The 21,462-nt window shown below is 35.2% G+C and overlaps 1 protein-coding gene across 5 annotated transcripts in view; it reads right to left on the bottom strand.

Moving 5' to 3' along the window:
• Nucleotides 1–21,462, bottom strand: part of SLC66A2 (solute carrier family 66 member 2) — a 215,025-nt gene that overhangs the window by 43,952 nt on the left and 149,611 nt on the right. The window contains exon 6 of one of the 5 annotated variants that reach the window (XR_012472121.1): nucleotides 10,568–10,719. The exons of the other annotated variants lie outside the window; for them this stretch is intronic. The gene's annotated coding sequence lies outside the window, so the exon portion shown is untranslated. The remainder of the gene's footprint in view (nucleotides 1–10,567; nucleotides 10,720–21,462) is intronic. 5 annotated transcript variants of the gene reach the window in all.

The raw sequence follows: 21,462 nt of genomic DNA on the forward strand, positions 1-21,462 counted from the left end.
AGAAAGACCCAGAGTTTAACAAAGAACAAAGTATCTTACCTTCAATTTAAAAAAATGTCTTATGTATTACATAATTTTGCTATCTCTAATATTTTATTTTCTCCTCAAGGATTTGATTTCTCTCTCAATGCATTCAATTTTGATCAATATATAGCATGGAAAAATGTTAAGATTATCAGACTGCCTTCTGTTGGGGGTGTGAGAGGAAGGAAGGGAGGGTGGGAGAAAAATTGTAAAATTCAAAATCTTACAAAAATGATAGGTAGAAATTATTATTGTATATAATTGGAAAACAAATAAAATATTAATTTTAAAATAGCATAAGAATGGCCTTCAAGGGGTGGCTAGGTGGCACAGTGGATAAAGTACTGGCCTTGGAGTCAGGAGTACCTGAGTTCAAATCCAGCTTCAGACACTTAATAATTACTAGCTGTGTGGCCTTGGGCAAGCCACTTAGCCCCATTGCCTTGCAAAAAAAAAAAAAAAAAGAATGGCCTTCAAAGTCTTTGCTAGTATATTCTGAACTCTCATATTCATTCCACAGACAGTGTTTATCTTTTGTAAAGTGAAGACCTTTCACTCAAAGTAAACCACATCATTTGGTAAATTCAGACAGAACTTTATTTAGCTCACTTATTTTGCAGTTAATATTTTAAAAGAGAAACTGACTTGCCTAAACTTTTTTAAATACTATCCTTCCTACATGATTTCATTTCCTTCCAGATTTTCAGTGCATTCTCATTTCCAAGAGACTAAAAAGGGACCTGCTGGGCAGTATTTGCCAGGTCTTAGTAATTATATTCTATTTGCCCAAGATTAGTTGGTTCTTGTCCTTCATTATCAAAGAAGACCAAAATGACATCGCTATGTTTGAGACAAATTACAGTGTGACTGACTGTGGCTGAACAGTCCAATATGAGCTCACAATGCTCTACCACAGGTTGGGCACAAATAGTCCATGTGAACATCTAAATTTTTGAATGTCATGTTTCCTATGAGTTGCTTCAATGGTGCCCTTCTTATAGAGCTCAGTACCCTCTCTGATGAGGAGATGCCTAAGCTGGGTACAGTCAATTCCAAAGATCCTAAGAGAGACCTTCAGTGTATCCCAGTATCACTTTTTCTGACCCCTTTTGTGAATGCTTGCCCTGTGTGAGTTTCCCACAAAATAGTCTTTTTGGCAAGTGTACTTCTGGCACTCTAACAACACGATCAGCCCATCTTGTCCAAGAATTCCTTTACTGATTGTAAATTCCTTGTTACAAGGACAAGATCTCTATCCTTTTCTAATTGTTCAGAGCCCTACTTTACCTTGCTTTTTCTAAAATAATTCAAAAGGAATCCATAAGTTCAGACCACTGTAGAAAGGATGCCAATTTAATCTCTCTTGATTCATTAATGGACTGAAATTGTATCACATTCACCTTTATACAGACAACTGATGTGAGATATCCCGGTTATTCTTTTTTCTTTTCCCCTTTCCCTTTGATCTAATCAAAGATTGATGTTCTTTTATATTTATAACATTTCCATGGGAACCTTTAATAACAGACCCATTATATGACTGGCCTAGATTTTTCTTCAAAAATAAATTCTTCTTTGGGCCCACTCCAAGCATAATTAGTATTTTATTTACATTTCCATTAGATCTTCACTGGAAGAATAAGAGATATAAAGCACAGGGGTTAGAGTGCTAGATTTGGAGTTGGGAAGACATACATCCAAATTCAACTTGACATTAACAAGTCATTTAATTTTAAATAAACATTTATTATGCATCTTCTATATGCTAAGCCCTGTGGTAAGTTCCAGAAATTGTACTAACTAGTACAAAAAAAAAATCTCTACTAGCAAGGTGTTTAGATGCTAATGGAGATCATAAGGAAATATATATGTGTATATATATATATATATATATATATATACCACATAAATGTATTATGATTTTAAGAAAATAGCTAAATCAAAAGCAGCTTGGGAGGGAGAGCAGATACTAACAGTTTAGTATAGAGGAGGAGAGGGAGAAGAAAGGATGAGGGAGAACACATACTAGTTGAGTGGATTACAAAGTGCAGAAAGACAAGAATTGTACAATGAAGCTAGAGAGACTGGAGTCAGATTGTACAGGACTTTAAAAACTAAACAATGGAGTTGACATTTGATGCTAAAAGCAATAGTAAGTCTCTAGGTTCCCCTAAATAAGAGGTTCATATGGTCAGATATTTATTAAAGGAAAACTACTTTGGCAGCAGTTCACCCTTTGGAGGGTGAACTTGAGAGTTGGCGGAGATATGGCAAGATATGTAAACTGACTAGATATGTGAGGAAGAATGACAAGTCTGAGATAATGTTAAAGTTATAAACATAGGGGAATGGAAGGATGATAAAGACTATAAAAGAAATAGGAAGTCTGGAAGAGAGATTGATTTAGGGGGAAAAAATGGATCATGTTGAGTTTAAGTTGTCTCCAAATCATCCAGTTTGAAATGCCCAATAAGCAAATGTTAATACAGTACTAAATCTCACTTGAGAGACTAGAGCTGGAAATATAGTCCCTACTCTTAAGAAAGGAAGACATATTAACAGATGATGTTGAGGGGTTTTGAGGTAAAGAGAACAGAAGAAGAAAAAGCTAACATCAAAGAACCTTCAACTTTCTTAATAAAAGGCATGGTCCTCAGCTGAGAGTGGGGAAAGAAAAAAAGCATAAGAGACTTAAGGGGGACAAATTAAATTTGGAATAGCTTCAAGGGGAGATAAAAAATCATTTAGAGAGAAATAAAGATTGTCTTGTGACAGTGAGGGTCTATAAAAGTTAAATAAAAGAAACTTACAAAATACTAACTTAATACAGTTGTATAAGTTCCCATGATTAGAAATTTATAAGTAGGAACAGAGCTGAGACTCAACAGAAGAAGGGTCACAATAGGACAAGAAAGAAAGAGATTTGAGAGCAGAATCAGTGTAGAGTTGAAATGTTTAACTTTGGGGTTGAAGAAGGGTGAAGGATTCAAGTCATAGAGCACAGTTATGGCCTGAGAAAGTTTTGAGAATGGAGAGTTTGGAGATCAAAATGAGGCAAAAAATTTAGGAGGAATGAAGTACGAAAAGTGATGACAAGATAGAACTTTATAGTCAGAAGAGGAAATGTTTATTATCTGAGAAGTGGAAATTGCCATCCCTAACCATATTCCAGTTCAGCCTTCATTTTTTAAGAGACCCAGTGACATCACAGGCACAATTGTGCAATCGGACTACTTGTGACTGAGATGGAAGGAAGGAGTTCATGGGAATGAGAAGGAATGAGCTTGAGAAACTGGGAGGTTAGGAAGATGAAGGAGCATCTACACCAGGAGGGGGGGGAACCTCTAGCCTTTGAACCATAGAAGGCCCCCAAAATCTTGTGGTCTGGTACTGTCATAGAAATTAAAAGAGGGACTCACATTAGGGGTAAGTTAATTAAAGTTAATTTAAATTGATAATTTTGGATGGCCACTGAATGATGTTATAAATAACGAAATGGCCCTTGGCAGACAAAAGGTTCCTTACCCCTGATCTACATGGAAATTAAAGTTCTCTGGATTAAGGGCAGGAGTTGGAGAGGAGTGGAAGATGGTGAGCCCGGGGGATGAACTTCTTTAGTGATCAAGGGACAATGTCCTATTAGTCACTATAGTATAACTAATATAATTTGGATTAAGTGAGAAATTTTAATTATGTATATTTAAAAGGAAGAAAGGAGACAGCTAGGTGGCACGGTGGATAAAGCACCAGCCCTGGAGTCAGGAGGACCTGAGTTCAAATGTGACCTCAGATGCTTAATAATTACCTAGTTATGTGACCTTGGGCAGGTAACTATTGCCTTGTAAAAACAAAAAAAATTTTAAAAAAAAGCAAGAAACAATGCTAGGTTGAAGAAGGTAAAGGGAATCTGAAAGTGACAGTGCAGAAAAAGGAGTATCCCATTTCCCTCTCCAGGACCAATATGACTGATCTAGTTTCACTGTGGAATTAAATGATTCTTGAAATACCTAACTTTCCATACCAACAACTTCAATATCTCTAAATAGTTATTAAAATGTGTTCTTCTAACAGCTAAAATTTTTGCATGGCTTCTTTGGTGTAATATTCATTCCTCAAAACCACAAAAATCAAAACACAACAAAAGTAAGCAATGTAAGACATGGTTGGGGCAAAATATAGCATTCAACTCACAGCTGAAATCACCTTAATCTGGTTCTTTCTAGACAAGACCAGATGATTTGAATCAATCTAATGTAGTTAAAACATATACCCATCATATGCATTTCCACTGCAGTTATAAAAAATGAAACCATATCCAAAATATGGTATGATATTGTTGATCACCTTCTTCTCTCCAATACTCTCTTCTTAAAGTGTTGGAGGAGGGGCCTTTTCTACCCCCTAACTAGAAGCACAGATCATCAAATTATTGATCCAGACTTATAATTCCCTGATGTAGGGAGATCCTGGAAAAGAAAGTCTCTTCTCTCCCTTGACTGGAAAGACTGCTTGCCTCTTTTTGTATCCCCAGTATTTAGCAGTACTTGATATATGGGAGGAGTTTAATAAATATTTATTGATTAATTGATATTAAATACATTATTATGTTCAATCATTATGTCAGGTGCTTTTGCTTAATTATTTTTTAAATTGTTACAAGGGCAGGCAAATGGTTAGGTGTGCCAATATATCAAGAGAAAGCTCTCATATAAACAAAAGTCATCAATAATTTTTTCCAATAAAGAAATAAGATAATATGAAATCCCTTTAGAAACCAGAGTATGCTATATAACTATAAAGAGATGATGTCATCATTATGGTCACCAACTGCCTAGAAAAGATCAGGAACTCAGAAATCAGAGCACAGGAAAAAGGCTCCAGGTAACAGAGAACCACCAAGTTTGTAACACTGATCAGACAGAAAGAGTTCTCAAGTTTTTAACTTTGGTTTTATATTCCCCCTTAGCAAAAGCAAACAGAGGGCTTATGTACGTGCTTAGTAATCCTTTGGAAGAGAAATATCACTTCTTGGATCCTGGTTGTTTGAGTAAGTGAAAGCAGAGGGATATGCCCTCTGCATGGCTCTTACAGTTATGTCCAGATCATACTCAAAAGCCTATATACATACATATACATATATATTTCTCAAAATTCTCAAATCCAAATGCTTAATCACCAAGACAATGAATTTTAAATTTACTATAACAAACATATATCACAAAAAAGCTCTCACAAACAATATAAACTTATTTTTCAAATTTACTTTAGTCCCTGCAGCCTAAGTCTGCTTTGAATTATGATGGCCTATAGAAGATACCAACAAGAATGCAAAAAAAAGCTTCCTGATGTTTAAAGTGCAAAGAACAGGATTATTTAACAATAATGAAACTATGTCTATAAGTAAAATAAGAAACTATCATCAGATCTAAATCGTGGGTCAGAAAGAATTGACCTTAAGAATACCCTAATCAAAGATTACTTAAAAGCATGTTTTCCTTTTCTTTATCCCTCTTCCCCTCTCATTCTGCAAAAAAGCAATATACTCAGACTGCCCATATTCTTACTAATAAGAAATGCATAGTGCCAGATGCCAGCAGTGGGGTGGGGGTGGAGGGTGAGACAAGTACCAGACAGCAACTTCCGATATGAAATACCACAGTGGTTTGCACACACATGCCTGAACATTTAAATAAAAATAGAAGTCAGGCATTGGGTTGCTGAAATTACACCCCTACTGTAAGCTGGGTATGCAATTCTGGTCAGGTCACAGTTTAATAAAAAAAGATTATCTATCCATAGATGGAAAAATGACTAATTTCCTGAGAGGTTTGAGACAGTAGCAATGTTAAAATTTACTTCTTCAACTTTTGCTGTGACCTGTCAAAAACCCTAAGCATTAGAAAATCAATACAATGATAAACAATATCATAGTCTCTATACTACTTTACATACACACATAGACACACACCCCCATCCTCTTTATTTGCCCTGATCCCATTTCATACACCACACACATACCACAGCACCTTCCAATGAGGAATCCACTAGGGATACAAGTAGAAGCATTAAGTCATCACTTGAAGTCACACTTTGCCTATTTCAGCAAAACATTTTTAGCACATACTGGACTCTCACTCTCAATCTTGCCTTTTTCAGTCTGCTCATTCAATGGTATTGACATAACAGAAGGGAGAGTAGGAATTCCTGACACTCCTTTCTGTATGCCTTTCCCCAGATCAATCCTTTCACTCTACATACATGTACAATTTGGGGGATACATTGTGGGGGATCCAAGAGGTAGAGTATGGATATTGGGAAGTAACTAAATCATATTATGCTCACATTGACCAAAGGGTTTTAATCTACACAAGGTTTTAATCTAAAGAATGCTTCACATTTATATTTTCCACAGAAGGGCAGTGACTAAAAATTTTAAAAAGGGACAAAAAACAAGTGAATGATATCTTGTAAACAGCATTCTAAGAAAGCTCACTATGAGATTCTCTCCTTTTTTGAACACAACATTTTGTCATTTCAACACAATCATGCTTTTGCTAAGCTCCATTCTTTTAGCTATGATAAATGGTACAATATCCAAATGTTATTCCATCTGACCTCACCTTCAATTTCTAGAAAACAATTTCAATTCAATAATTGTTCCAATTTTTTTTATGCTGAACTTAACAAATACTAAATAAAATGAGCACTGCCATGTACAAATAGAATCCAAATGAGGATTATACATGAAATGGCAAAGCTCTAATAATGTATAGTCCCATAAATTCTATATCACTAGGGGTGACTAGGTGACATAGTGGATAAAGCACCAGCCTTGGAGTCAGGAGTACCTGGGTTCAAATCCAGTCTCAGACACTTAATAATTACCTAGTGGTGTGGCCTTGGGCAAGCCACTTAACCCCATTTGCCTTGCAAAAATCTAAAAAAAAAATTCTATATCACTTTCAGAAGTATCTTACTCAGCAATATTCTTTTCTATTCATTTCTATAGTTTTTTGTTTGTTTGTTTTAAAGACTGGATCATCAAAATTTCTCAGCCTAGAAGTGGAAGATCAACTCAGGGATTCAGCCTATTCTAATCAACAATTTAATTCAATACCCCATTTTCCAACCTTGGCTGGTTTACCCCCTTTTAAGTAACTTGGTGGCTTTCTCTCATTCCCTCCCCATTTCCCGGAGACTCATTACATTAATGTCAAACTTAGTTCACAAATCTGGAGCTTAACCCACTAATAGTTCAGAACCCCAGAGCTGAAGATATCCTCAACTTTACAGTAGCAGAGAAAACAGGAATAGAACTCGATGGTCAGTACTTCTGTAGATTATTTACAATACTTCAATGACTGACTCTCCCCCCCCCACTTCTGACAATACTATTACCCACCTACTCCTCTCAGTGGAGACAATGGAGAGGTGGAAAAATGTAACAAATTGAGTGGTCAAGCTCCTAATGATTTCAACTCCAAGGAACAAGATGCTCCTCTTAGAATAAGCTCACCACCACCATGCCGATAACTCATACCCTTGGATTTACACCACTTCTCAGCCTCTTCTCTGCTCTAATTAGAGGACAAAGTATCTAACTCCTCCCAATGCCTTTTGTTATAAAGGGTTAGACTCAATTCATTCCACTTTGCCTGACTTCAACTCTATAGAACAAGATTTCCTCCCCACCCCTCCATGCTGGGTACCTTTCTTTGCCTCCCTTTGCCTGTTGTCTCACCATTTAGACTGGGAGCTCCATGAGGGCAGACAGTCTCTTCTTTTTATTAACTGTATATCCCCAGGATCAGTCAGTGTCAGGCACACAGTAGGTACTTAATATTTGCTGGATAAGATTACAACAAATGTGCACAATCAAAACAAGTTCACACCTGGACCATTTCTGAAAACAACGGTCTTGTTCTTTGTCCCAGGACCATTCATTACTTCTCTGTCAAGAAGTGGAAAGTACACTTTATCATTAGTCCTGTCCTTTGAAGTTGTGGTTGATTATTACATTAATCTAATTTCATAAATTTTTCACATTTTTCCATACAATATTTTTATTATTGTATAATTATCCTATCAACAATCATGTATTTAATTTCAAGCATGTGAAAGATACTATACTAGGTACTATGAACATAAAGGCAAAATAAAAATCTCTGAGTTCAGAGGACTTTACATTTGACTAGGACACATACAATTTTAGAAATAAAATTGGGATGGTCAGAAAAGGCTTTATATAGGCAGAGGAACATATATTTAGCCTTTAAAAAAAACAGAAATTCTAAGAGGGGAAGAGAGAAAGTATTGCAAGTAAGGATGCCCCAGTCTGTACAAAAATGTGGAAATGAGCAAAAGAATGTCCACAATTTGAGGAAAATAAGTAGGCTAATTTGACTGGAAGAGAATACATGAAAGGGAATAATATAAAACAAGTCTAGAAAGGTAAACATGACCCACACTGTACAGGACTTTAAATTCCAGGGTAAAGAATTTGTATATATATTACCCTACAAGCAAAAGTGAACCACTTAAGAATTTCAAGCTCTATCTTGGGAATGTTAATTTGGAAGTTATAAGGAATATACAGGAGAGAGGGAACAGGTTGAAAGTAGGGAGTACAGATATAAAGATACTGCTATAATCCTTGTAGAAAGTGACTAGGGTTTGAATTTCATTATGAATGAAAAATAGGATGGAGGCAAGAAATATTGTAGAAGAAGATACAAGATTTATCAACTGACAGATATAATGAGTGAGGGATTGGGGAAAGTTGAGCAGACTCTAAAGTTGTGAATCTGTGTGACTAAAATGATGGTGGTGTCCTCAAAACAAAGAAGAATATAAGGAAGAGAGAAGGATGTAGGAGAAGGTGAGGAATTCAATTTTGGTCATGTTGAATTTGAGGTGTAAATTCCTAGGTGGTACTTGGTGATACTGAACTGGAATTCAAGCCTGTTTATACAAATAGGGAGTCATCTGCAGAAAGATATAGTTGAACCCACTAGAACTGATGAAATTACTAAGAGTGATAGTGAAAGAATCATAACAGTGCATTAAGAAGATTACTTGGGATTGATGAGGGGACACACTATCAGGAAATGTCAGTTTGGGAGTTAGTAAGAGATAAGGAGAAGGGAACAGATATAAGGTATATCATTAGTGTATAAATGACAGAATTTTACAACTTCAGAGAAGAGAGAAGCGGTCAGTATAGAGCCTTGGGGAAATAAAATTTTAGTTAATTAACTAACACAAACTAGCTGGATCCAACCACCTGCCCACTGTTTGCTATCTTTGGATAATGGACTACAAAAGGTGTCATGCTGGCAGTCTTAAATCAATTAGTAATTCCAATTAGACTAAATGTAATTAATCATAGTTAAATTCATGTGGACAGCATAAATATAGATTTTTTATCATGTGGATCACTAGGGAATAACTTAAAAGAGGTCAATGATTTAGACAGGTATCTTTCTCAGCATTTCAATTAAGACAATTGTCTCATGACCAACTTGTTCTGAGATAACTAATTTCTATTCCCTAATCAGGACTGTGATTGATAATTTCATTTATAAGTCCTAGAGGTTACTTGTTTACCTCTAATATCCATAAAGCTAAATTTATAATCAAAATAGCATAGTTTTAGATAAAAATTAAGATTACTGATACTTTAAAATGGGTTTACCAGAGAACTTATTTCCCCTCCTCATTCTACCCTGCCCCTAACATTCCTATTTCAGTTAAAGGCACCACCCCTGATTCTTCCCTCTCCCATACCCCAAATATAGAGCTAGCTATCCCATAAGTTATCAAGTTCTTCGTTTTTACTTTTACATGCTTTCTTTTTCATTCACACTCCCACATTTTTCAAGTTCTCATCCTTTCTTGCCTAAACTTTTATAACAACACTCCAGTCTCCTGGTTAGCATAAATAAAAGGGGATGCCTAAAATAAATGCCAAAGTCCCTTCCAAAATCAGAGATAAAGTTAGTGATAATTCTAACCTCTGTTTCTCCTTTAAGGTTCATCTCAAATGTCACTTTCTGTATCAAGCACCCCCAATTTATTTCATATATGTTGTATTTATATGTATCTATATTAAAGAGGTGAAGGAAGTGATTCATTAGTATCAATCACAAGTTCACTGATCTTAAATTGCAGAATACAAAAGTTTCTTTTCATTTCCTTCATTTTACAAATGAGAAAATTGAAAGCCAAAGCAAGCAAATTTCTCCAACTCTCACAGGTAATAAAGTGGAAGGTCCAGGATTTGACTTCAGACACTCCAGAGTACAGGGCCTAGAACAGGAAGAACTGTGTTCAAATTCCACTTATAACACTTACAAGCTAAGCTGTGGTAACAAATTAGAAACAGAGGTTAGAGATGAAAAAGTTTATGGTAGATGATTGTGATGAAATGTAATTGTGCTAAAAAAAAAAGATGAATAGCAAAATTTCAGAGAAACTCAGCACTCTAATCAATGCAATTTTCAACTATGATTCCAGATGACTGAAGACAAAGTGTACTACCCACCTCTAAATGGAGAGATGATGGACTCAAAAGTATAGATTAAAGCATTTTTTTTGGATGTGACTAATATAGAAATTTGCTTTGCTTGACTACACATGTTTGTAACAGAGGTTTTGTTTTTCTTGCTTTCTCAATGGCAGGGAGAGAGTTCAGACCTGAAAATAAAATAAAATTGAAAAGGACCCATATATACAAAAATATTTATAGTAGCTCTTTGAAATGACAACAAATTAGAAACAAAAAACTCACCTTTTAATTAGGGAACTCTTTAATTAATAAAGTAACTGATAAACACAGGTACTTTCTTATCATCTCCCAATAGTTACCTGTCTCTAGGTAACTCTACCACAACATAGACATTTTATTTACAAGTCATATGCATTAACACCTAAAACTACCATAGAATATTCTGTAACCATTGCTAATGAAACTTTCCTTTATGTCCATCTTTCTCTTCTAGCAATCACTATAAAAACTTCTTTATAATCATTTTTCTCCAAGGTCCATTTTTTCACTGCAGAAAAATCTTCCTTCACCAGGTCAAACGAACCTGTCTCCAAAACCAGCTATCCAAGGAATATTAACACATTCCCTGCTAATGAGGTTAACCGCAATAATAGAAATGCTTAACTTGAATTTAGTGTAGCAAACAACAGATAGTTAAAATTCTGTACCATTTCAAAGTTAACTGTTAAATCTGCTCTAGCCTAGCTGGACTGAAAGGTTTGAAATGTCTCTTGAATTCATCGAGAATCTATCAAGAGACATTGGTGAAGAATAGATTACATAAAAAAGCTTTTTCTCTCACCCATGAGAAAATGTTTCCCTATTATAGAGAACCTTCTGTGCTGCATGAGAATACAGGGGAGGTCTAAGCGAGAATTGTGGACTCAGACCTGGGTGCAAGCTGGGAAAGCACTATCTCCTCTATCTATGGGACCCATGGACTTTGGACAGAGTCTTCTTGATTTCCTTCCTCTCTTTCCTCTGAACTCCAACTTTGGGCCCTTCACAAGTGGAAAATTCCTTAGGCTATATGGGTCCGACTGACATCCAAAATTTCTTCTTAAAAGCAGTCTCCTCTTCCCTAGTCAATTAGTTGAGCCACCTTTTGACTCCACTTACTAAGTGTCAATAAAAGCCCCTTAACTCCTGATTGAGAGATGATTCTTTATGTGCGTCTCTCACTGCTTCTGAACCAGTGATCTCAGAGCTCAAGATCACCTCCAGAGACTTTTGGGATTTCCCATGACATTACCAAGCAAGAGGTAGAGATAGAATAGCTTTCTGTAAGCCACCAGTTGTATTATCATACTTGGTCCAAAAGGCCTGTCTTACTTGTCCTAACCTCTCAGGCAATTTGATCACTTGCCCATTCTAATAGCTGTCACTGTGAACAAACTAACTTGTATTTTAAGCCTTTGAAGAGAGGCTCATGGGATCCACTCTAAGAGAAACACTAAACTATATAAATAGTAATCTTCTTGTGGCTCAAACCAACTGCTTCCAAATTATTTCTTTATATCAAAGTTTTTATTTTCCCAATTACACTACATGGGGAATTAATTTTTGATCCCCCCCCCCCTTCTATTCAGTTTACTGCTTCTTTTTCACCAATGTCTCTGGATTGCCTCTCAAAGAATTAAAGTCAAATTTCAAACCTTTCGTCTGTTAATCATGATGTAGTAGACAGAGCATTGAATTTAAGAATAGGAAGACCTAGGATCCAATTACACTAGTTCTCTGACCCCAGGCAAGTCAATTAACTTTTCAGAAACCTCTCAAAGGTTTGATGCTAAGAATGTATGTTGGAAATCTTAAAATGATACCTCAATGGGGGTTATTATTATTATTTATTCTTGTTATTGTTAAGAGTTCAAACCCTTCAGCAAGATATACAAATGTGATGTGGTGTTTCTCCATTAAATTTTGTCTCTAATTCTTCACTGTGATTGGGAGGTGGACCTTGGGTTCTTGAAAGGTGTGACAGCTCCTAACCACCTAGAAATACCTTGAGTACAATCTGAAGACTGAAAGTCTGCTGCCTAAAGACCCAAATTGAGGGACAGATGACAGATGAACTTTTGCCATAGCAACTCTTGAAGATTGTATAATAGGATGGAGCTGGGTTGTAACCTGCATTGGTGGAGGGGACATCTGACCAGTTAAATCACAATACTTTCTATATTAGTGACTCTAATCTATCCCTCCCACAACTCATAAAACTGAGTCCTCTGTTTCTATTAACCAGAAAACATAACTTGCTTATTCTCAAACCCAATCTTTTTGTTCAAGTTGCTCTGCCTTCCTAGAATATAATTCCCCTGACCTTTCTTTAACTAATAAAATGCCTTCAGTCCTTTAAGACCTAATTTTGTTTCTTCACCTTTATTCCCATAGTACTTATTTACACAGTTCAGAGTTGCATTTAATCAAAACTTTTATCATGTATTTATGTACCTTTCACCTATAAACTCCTTAAAAATAGGATCTCAGTGTGTTAATCCCCTCTATAACTGCTTTTGCAATTAAATCAGCACAACAGTTCAATGACAGCACTTGCATTATTAAGTTATTTTTCTATCTCAGAAACCTAGACCAATATGATAGAAAACATAGGCAATAATATAAAGTAGTATGGCAGCAGACTATGATGAAATGAGGACGTGGAAAGTGGGTAGGATCAACAATTGGCAAGTGTCTAATAAAGGCTGCTGCTGATTCATCATATAAGCAGATCATTTCTTAGTGATATTTTGTGTTGGGGTTATATTTGGGTACCTTTTTTAAAGTTTTATTTTAGCAAATATGCAAGTATAAGAGAGCCAAACCTACCTGAAAATCCAATGTTATTACCCTATTAATTAAGTTTAGCAACTTGGGATATAATATCTAAAATAATGTCAATTAAAAGTCTCCTTTCCAAGCTATATTAAAAATGATTCAAATTCATAAAAAAGAATATTTTTCAATTGATAAATGGTTCTCAAATGAAACCCAAGTTGTCAACAAACATTAGAAAACAATGGAGAAATATCAATTAAAACAACTCTGAGGTTTAACCTCATACCTATCAGATTAGCAAAGATGAAAAAAAAAGAGGAAAATGACAAATGCTAGAGGGGCAAAGGAAAATGTACATATTGATGCACTGTTGGTAGAACTGGAAACCAATTCAGTCTTTCTAAAAAGCATTCTGGAATAATACTCAGAAAGTTACTAAACTGGATATGCCCTTTGACAAAGCTATACAACTTTAAGGGTCATATCAAAAAGAGATCAAAGAAAGAAAAAAAGATTTATATGTACAAAAAAACTGAAAGCTCTCTTTGTGTTGGCAAAGAACTAGAAACTGGGGGGCAGGGAATGTAAGGAGAAATACCCATCAATTGGGGAATGGCTGAACAAATTATGGTATATAAATATAATGAATGCCAAGATGCCCCAAGAAATGCTAAAAGGAATGGTATCCAAGGAACATGAGAAAATCTGTATGAAGTGATGATAAGTGAAGTAAAAACAGAATGTAAAGTGTAAAGAGTTACATCTTAGACTCAAGAACTAAACACAATGACTAATCATCATTCCCAAAGACCAATGATACCAAATACTACTTGCTTCATGGTAAGAGATAGTTGTTGATTCATTTTTCAGTCATGTCCAATGCTTCATGACTTCATTTGGGGGTTTTCTTGGCAGAGATACTGGAGTGGTTTGACAATTCCTTCTCTAACTCATTTTATAGATGAGGAGACTGAGACAAATAGGGTTAAGTAACTTGCCCGGATTCACCCAATTGCTAAGTGTCTGAGGTCTGATTTGAACTCAGGAAAATGAGTCTTTCTGACTCTAGGCTGGACATTCTGTACCGTACCACCTAGCTGTCTCACCTAAAAAGAGAAGGGATAGATTAAAAATGTAAAATTGGATACACATTTTTGGATATTGCCACTGTGTGAATTTCTTTTGTGAACTATGCAAATTTGTTACCAAGATTTATTTGCTGTTAGAGGAAGAGAAAATAAATGCTTGTTAATTGAAAAGTAAAAAATAAAAGATTGTCAGCCCTAGACCTAAGATCTACAAGACCTAATTCTAACATTTCTCCATGGTCTTAAGGAAAATTTTAAATGTGTTCTTGTTTCATTCTACTGTAATCGTGAAATATAAATTGGCAGTTAATTATAAATTATAATTTTCCTCTCATCTTTCTTCCCTAATCCCTACAAAAATAACTATGTTAAAATATATACTTTAAACTAATGCAGAGAAAAGGGGGCCAAATGCAAATATTCTTGAAGAATTTACTTTCAGAGTTTACTGTATTAATTAGTAAAAATAATTACAAATCTTTTATTTCATTTCATTGATTCAGAAGTCACAATTAAGTACCCTTTTAAGAAGTGAGATGCAGAAATAACCTACAGCATGAGGCTGAAGAATGCCTAGAGTAAGTTTAAGTGCATGATGTGCAAAGCACAAAAAGCACAGTGCCTTAAACAGAGGACAGGCTTAATAAGTAATCAACAAGTATTTATTAATCATCTGTAATGTGCTAGGCAACAAGCTAAGCACTGAGGATGGCAATACAAAGAATGAAATAATCCTTACTTTTAAGGAGCATGTATTTTATTGAGGGGAGACAATAGGTACCTGTTTAAGTCAGGGAAGCAAGGCATTATCAGGTGGAAGATTAGCACAGATTTAAATGTTGTAAATGGTCATACATTGACTGGAATGGAAGCTTGAACTTCCCCGTAGTTTAATTAATGAATAAAATACACTATTAAAAATTATGTCTTTCTATACAATAAAGAGAGATCTTTAAAAACTCTTTTAATATACCTCCAGTAGCATTTTCAACATATTAATGATTTACTATTTCAACTATACTTGAGGTCAATATTCTGAATAGGCTAATTTCAATCTCTGTCTTCTCAAATTAGTGCTTAGTTTCTCAGAGGCCTAGAAATGCTTCCTTGCTGTCATTTTTCATACATATCATAATTTCTAGTCAAAGTCTTTGTTTTCAGGACTATATACATAGGCTGGCATATTGAGAAAACATGAGAGAACTGTACATGTATAACCTATATCAAACTGCTTTCAGTCTCAGGGAGAGAATTTGGGGCTCAAAATCTTAAAAATTGAAATGTTAAAAAATTGTTTTTACAAGTAATTAGAAAAAATATTGAGTAAAATATTTTTTAAAAAGAAAAGATCATTTGTGACTACTTACAAAATGAGAACCAGAACTCAAATGGATAATCAAATATTTTCCACAAAACACCTTAATGAGTCAGCCATCCAGAAGAAAACTGGCCTGGTTTAAATTTCACAGTTTCCTTGAGAGTAATATCACCATGGTATAAGTAATAGCAAAAACAAACAAAAAAAAAAAAAGCCTGCCCTTTTAAAAACCAAATCCACCAAGAGGAAAGAGTCTCCTTTGAAATATTTAGGCTTCCTAGAGGCAATGAACCACTCATCATGAAACATTACAAAGGACTTTCTTCACAACAACTTTGTAAAGTAAATAATATACATGTTATCCTTCCAATTTTACAGAAAAACCAAGGTTCTAGGACTTTAATGACTTGGTCAAGGTGACACAGCTAATAAATAAAGCAAGCTTTACTCCTAAATATCATGTTTTCATGACAACTGTTTCAGAATAAAGAACAAGTTTAAGGGGGCGACTAGGAGGAGCAGTGGATAAAGCACTGGCCCTGGAGTCAGGAGTACCTGAGTTCAAATCCAGCCTCAGGCACTTAATAATTACCTAGCTGTGTGGCCTTGGGCAAGCCACTTAACCCCATTGCCTTGCAAAAAAAAAAAAAAGTTCAAGTAAAACATTCAAAAGGGCATATTTAACTCTTTAAGATTCAAAACACTCTACATAGAATGCAATATACTTAAGAATAAGGGAAAACAATGAAAGTCACTAGATGATGGAACCACTAGCAATAGAAACGACATATAGGATCTGCTAAGGATCTTAGCAGAACTGAGGATTCCAAGATCTAAGTGTTAATTTCATTTAGCTTCATTTCCTCAAGCCCAATCTTCCTAATAATTTACATTATCCTTCATGCAGAAAGGAGACCATATTCATAAACTGATATTTAGCATTCTCTTCTTCTCTCTTCCTTTCCAAATCCAGGGATAGCATTTAAACATTTGTTCTCATTTGACAAAAGTACTTCTAGGCTCCAGCAGACTTCAAAAGCTACTTAAGAACTTTATGTGACATCATTCCAATTCCCATTACTTGTTTTTCTATTATCACTTCAGTTGGAAGGTAATTTCTTTTAAATGGCAAATATTATAGAAAACAAATGCGTCATGCCATGTGAAAGTCAACATTCCCGCTAGCATTAACAGATGATGCCACAGTATCTTTAGGGTCACAAACTATTAACCACTAATGTCCAGGTCAACTTCAAGGAAAGTGAGGAGAAGACAAAGCAATAAGGATGATCTCATTTAAACCTCCATAATCTCATGGCCTGTCAGGCTTAAAATGAATGCTTTCCTTTGTACCATGCAGATTGAATTTGGGACAGTCCATCTGAAAGATCAGAATATAAATTACTGTTTCATATCTTGCAGGATAATCAGACTCAGAAGGATGGGTTATAAATGTATCCAAATCACCACTGACTAAAGGTGTCTTGCTTTTCTATGTAATCTTTTGAGCCACACAATATTAGTGGTGATCCCATGTGAATAAAGTTGCAGTTCCTTCAAAATAAAAGAAAATTTGTCTATTAAACTAGAAAAAAGCAAGAGGAAAGAATAACATGTAACTAAGGTGACTAAGTAAAAAAAAAATTTTTTTTTTTAGGATTTTGCAAGGCAAATGGGGTTAAGTGGCTTGCCCAAGGCCACACAGCTAGGTAATTATTAAGTGTCTTAGGCCACATTTGAACTCAGGTACTCCTGACTCCAGGGCCAGTGCTCTATCCACTGAACTACCTAGCCACCCCTAGAAAATTTCTTAATAGAAAGTCTGAACATAAAGATGAGTATGTTAATGTTTCTAATGAGTGGGATAAGGCCTGAGATTTCTTCAGTAGAATATTATAGATTAGAAATAGTTGAACGGTGTGTTACATCTCTTCTGTCCTTCCTCCCCTGAAAAGCAACTTCTGGGGTATCATGACCCAAATGTAAAGAGTCAACTAACACTGTTTTAGCTGTTGAAGTCCAGATGTCCATACATTCCTCTGGATAATCCTGTCTGTTTGAATTATATACTTTTTCCTCTAGACTAGCTTATGTGTTTAGATTGTGAAGACCACATTCCTCACTGATGAGGATGTGTTAGTGGTGGGGTAGAACACATTAGGATATATGAGACCTTAGGGTCTTTTGTCCTTTTACCTCATTCTCCATCTTTAAGGCTGAATGGGGTCCAATTCTCGAGAATCAAATAAAGTTTTTTCTCTTCATACCTTGAGAAATCTCCGAAATTTATTTAAGTGGTTACATTAGTCCCACACACTAATTCATCCACTTAACAAGTATTTCATGATTTCCTATACTTTACAAGGCAAAGCACAGGATTAGATAAATCTATAATAAACCATACTGCTTGAATGGAAAGAAGGTCACATTCTATCACAGACTCAACAAAACAGAATTTCCATTTAGTCTTAAGCATCTCGCAAGAATGTGCTGGTGTTTTGAAACAGTATATTACTTGGGGAAAGAATCACTCTTCCAGAGCCATAATCCATATATTCTTGTGCCTTAAATGAAAGTCAATTATTATAAAGTTATAAACTATAGTCTTAAGAAAATCTCTTCTGTCTTAATTTGACTTCTACAACTCTCATAATTCTTCCTAGAGGTAATTAAAATTCAGTCTGTATGATCATGGTTCCAATTCTTAGAAAGCCTCATAGGATGGTGACCTACCAGATGAAACAAAAAGTCCTGCATATCTAGACCAAAGGTTGTCAAAGTCCCTAATATAATTAAGTTAGAGTAACCATGGGGAATCTAAGTACTACTAAGTACTACTTTGTTTCATTCAGTCCAGATAATATTATTGTTCTGGTCACTGCCTTTTGTAACCTAGAAAAATTACTTCTCCCAGTGGTTGCTGTGACTTAGTCATTACAAGTACTAAGTCTGAAGACTTATTTATTACTGATTTAAAAAAAATAACACTGGGCAAATTGCCTTCTGTGGAGTGTGGGGGGAGGGAAGTAAGATTAAGAGAAAAATTGTAAAACTCAAAATAAATAAAATCTTTAAAAAAAATAACACTGAAAAGCTGTGAACAATTGTTATTGAACTAACTAGCCTTTCAAGGAGAAGAGATGGGTGATAACAATACCCTGAGGCCTGCAGGGAGACAAAATTGGTATACTTTGCCCACTTCAGCCTCCCCTCCCTTCTTTCTTGGTTCCCTATTCCTTCAGCAAGTCTATTCTTTTTTTCTTTCCTCCCTTCCATTTTAACCATAATATAAAAATGAAGCAGCACTATTTTTGTTGTTAACATTTACATGACACTGAGGTTTACCAAGTCCATTTGATCTTCCCAACAACCAACCCTAAGATGTGCATTGCACAGTATTATTTGTTATATTTTACAGAAGAAGAAAAGGAGAGAAGGCCATCTCCAAGGGACTAGAAAAGAAAATATTACATCCTATGACTTATATGTCCTTATTAAAATTGTATTCTTAATGACTTTTGTCATTAGTGAATAAATACATTTATTGAATTTATAGACCAGGAGTATTTTACATCTGAATCACTTGAATGGAATGATCTCAGCTAGCACAGGTCCAGCAGCCTATGGTTACAGTGCTATTAAACTTTTGAATCAGAATTCAAATCTCTCTCCCACTCTCCTCTAATTAAGTCTGTGGCCATTTCTCCACACCACAATTAACTGCTCAATGTTTAAAATATTTGTTGCATTTGCTAAATGTAATGCCAGTTTTTACTAAATAAAAATAAGAGAATTTTAACATTTTATATTTCAGTATAAAGTCGCTTCTATCAAATTAGGTCATTATAAACATATGATTTGAATTCCTCACACCTGAGTTAGAAGTATATAGCCAAAACAATTTTTGAAAGATCAATGGTAAAATATAAAAAGGTGATTGATTTCAAGAGTATTTTGTTATGTTAAAGTTTAATAAGTTTTACCTTATATTCTGGTAAAAAGTCTGATTTCTTGCTATCCTACATATGAAATAGTATCTCTTCATATGCAAATTGCCATCTTAGGAAGAAAAATGAGTAGAAAACCAGAAACTTGTCCTGCCTTTGCTATACTTTAATCCAGGAAAGAAAATAATTATACATCCTCTTCTAGACAAGATAAGGTTGTATAAGAATGAGATTCTTTGACAAGAAGGTGCGACCTAATAGACTGGCCTCCACAAGGAGGTTTAATAATTTCCTTATCTTTTTTAATGCATAGATATTCTGGTCTCCCTTTGCCTGGGATGGCCATTTCCATAATGGCTTCTTGGTAAATCTTAGAGAATAAATAAACTTCTTGTCTAACTTTTATTATTGTGATTTTATTTTAACCAAAATTTATTAAGTTGCAGATTTGTACTTCATGACTCAACTATAGACAAATGACTTGGAAAGAAGTAAACTTCTCTTCCTAAGACCACCACAAAAAGGGATACTATTTTGAAACTGGAAAAAGTATTGTGACCTTGAAAGGGGTTCTTGGAAGGGTATGAGTCTTTATCATTTTTCAACTCAATTGCTCTATTTTCAGACCTTTGCTTTGACTGAAGTTGAAACATTCTCAAAGATTTTATCTCTGAGTTTTTAATGGAAATTTTTGCCTCTTCTTGGCTAAGAATTTTCTCTGTTTGGGTTCTGGGTACAACCATGGTCTTTGGTGCCCCACTAATATGAGAATAACATTGTGGTGTACTCGAAGTGTTCCATTGCAATGGGGATTGTGCCTCTGGCAACCAGAAAATGTGAAAGTTGTTTGGGTGCTTCCCTTCCTTTTGTGCACCTTTAGTTTGCGAATGAGAGCATAGATATGGAATTTGTGAAGCTGCCCCAATCACTAGTCTCCCCTCCCCCTTGCATTTCTTTAACTTGCAACCAAAGGGGCATGGCCCTCCTAGGAAGGTTCCCAGGATTCTTACCCTTCCTTTCTCCCTCAGATAAATGATGGTAAGTTGATAATGAGATTTTAAAATTCTCTTTGTTCTCCTGAAGCTCTGACTGGATTGTTTTTGTTTTCTCTGTACTCTGACTTGGTGGTATCAGTTGTCTATTGAATGTTCTCTGTCCTGATAGGTCAATTCCATTCCCTCCCCTGCCAGGGAGGTGACTTCTAGCCACCTATCATTTCAGCTAGAAAATGGGGGAAATTAGAATTTTTCTTTCAAAATTTGCTATTTAGGCATGCCCTGGAATATTTGTTATCCAGAAATTCCAGTTTTGAAAGAAGAAAATCTGTTTTTCCTATTCCTAGCTCTAATAGAGGTCAAACCACATGGCTCATTCATTTCTTCAACTCTGCTCTAGTAGTCAGGCAGTACAGCCTTTCTTATCTTATCTTACTCATTTTGGAGGCTATTTTCCTTTCTCCTTCCTCTCTATCCTCTGAAAATATAAAAGAAGTTAGAATTATAGCCCAGGCCAGCTGCTGTTCTGGAACATAAAGCTTGTAAAAAAATGGAACTCAAAATAAAAAAAGATATATTGGGGTTTTTATTGGGTATTTTAAAGGTTATATGATTTAAAATTATATATTGATTAATATAAAATGTACTTTTGAATTAGAATGTATACTGTGAAAATATTAGAATACTTGCTATAAAGTTCTATTTTTAAATCTTGGGAAATGTCTTGTTTCTTCACCATACAAGACAGTAACTTGAAAATGTTGTA

The sequence above is a fragment of the Macrotis lagotis genome, chromosome X, assembly GCF_037893015.1.
Source record: "Macrotis lagotis isolate mMagLag1 chromosome X, bilby.v1.9.chrom.fasta, whole genome shotgun sequence".
Taxonomy (NCBI): domain Eukaryota; kingdom Metazoa; phylum Chordata; class Mammalia; order Peramelemorphia; family Peramelidae; genus Macrotis; species Macrotis lagotis.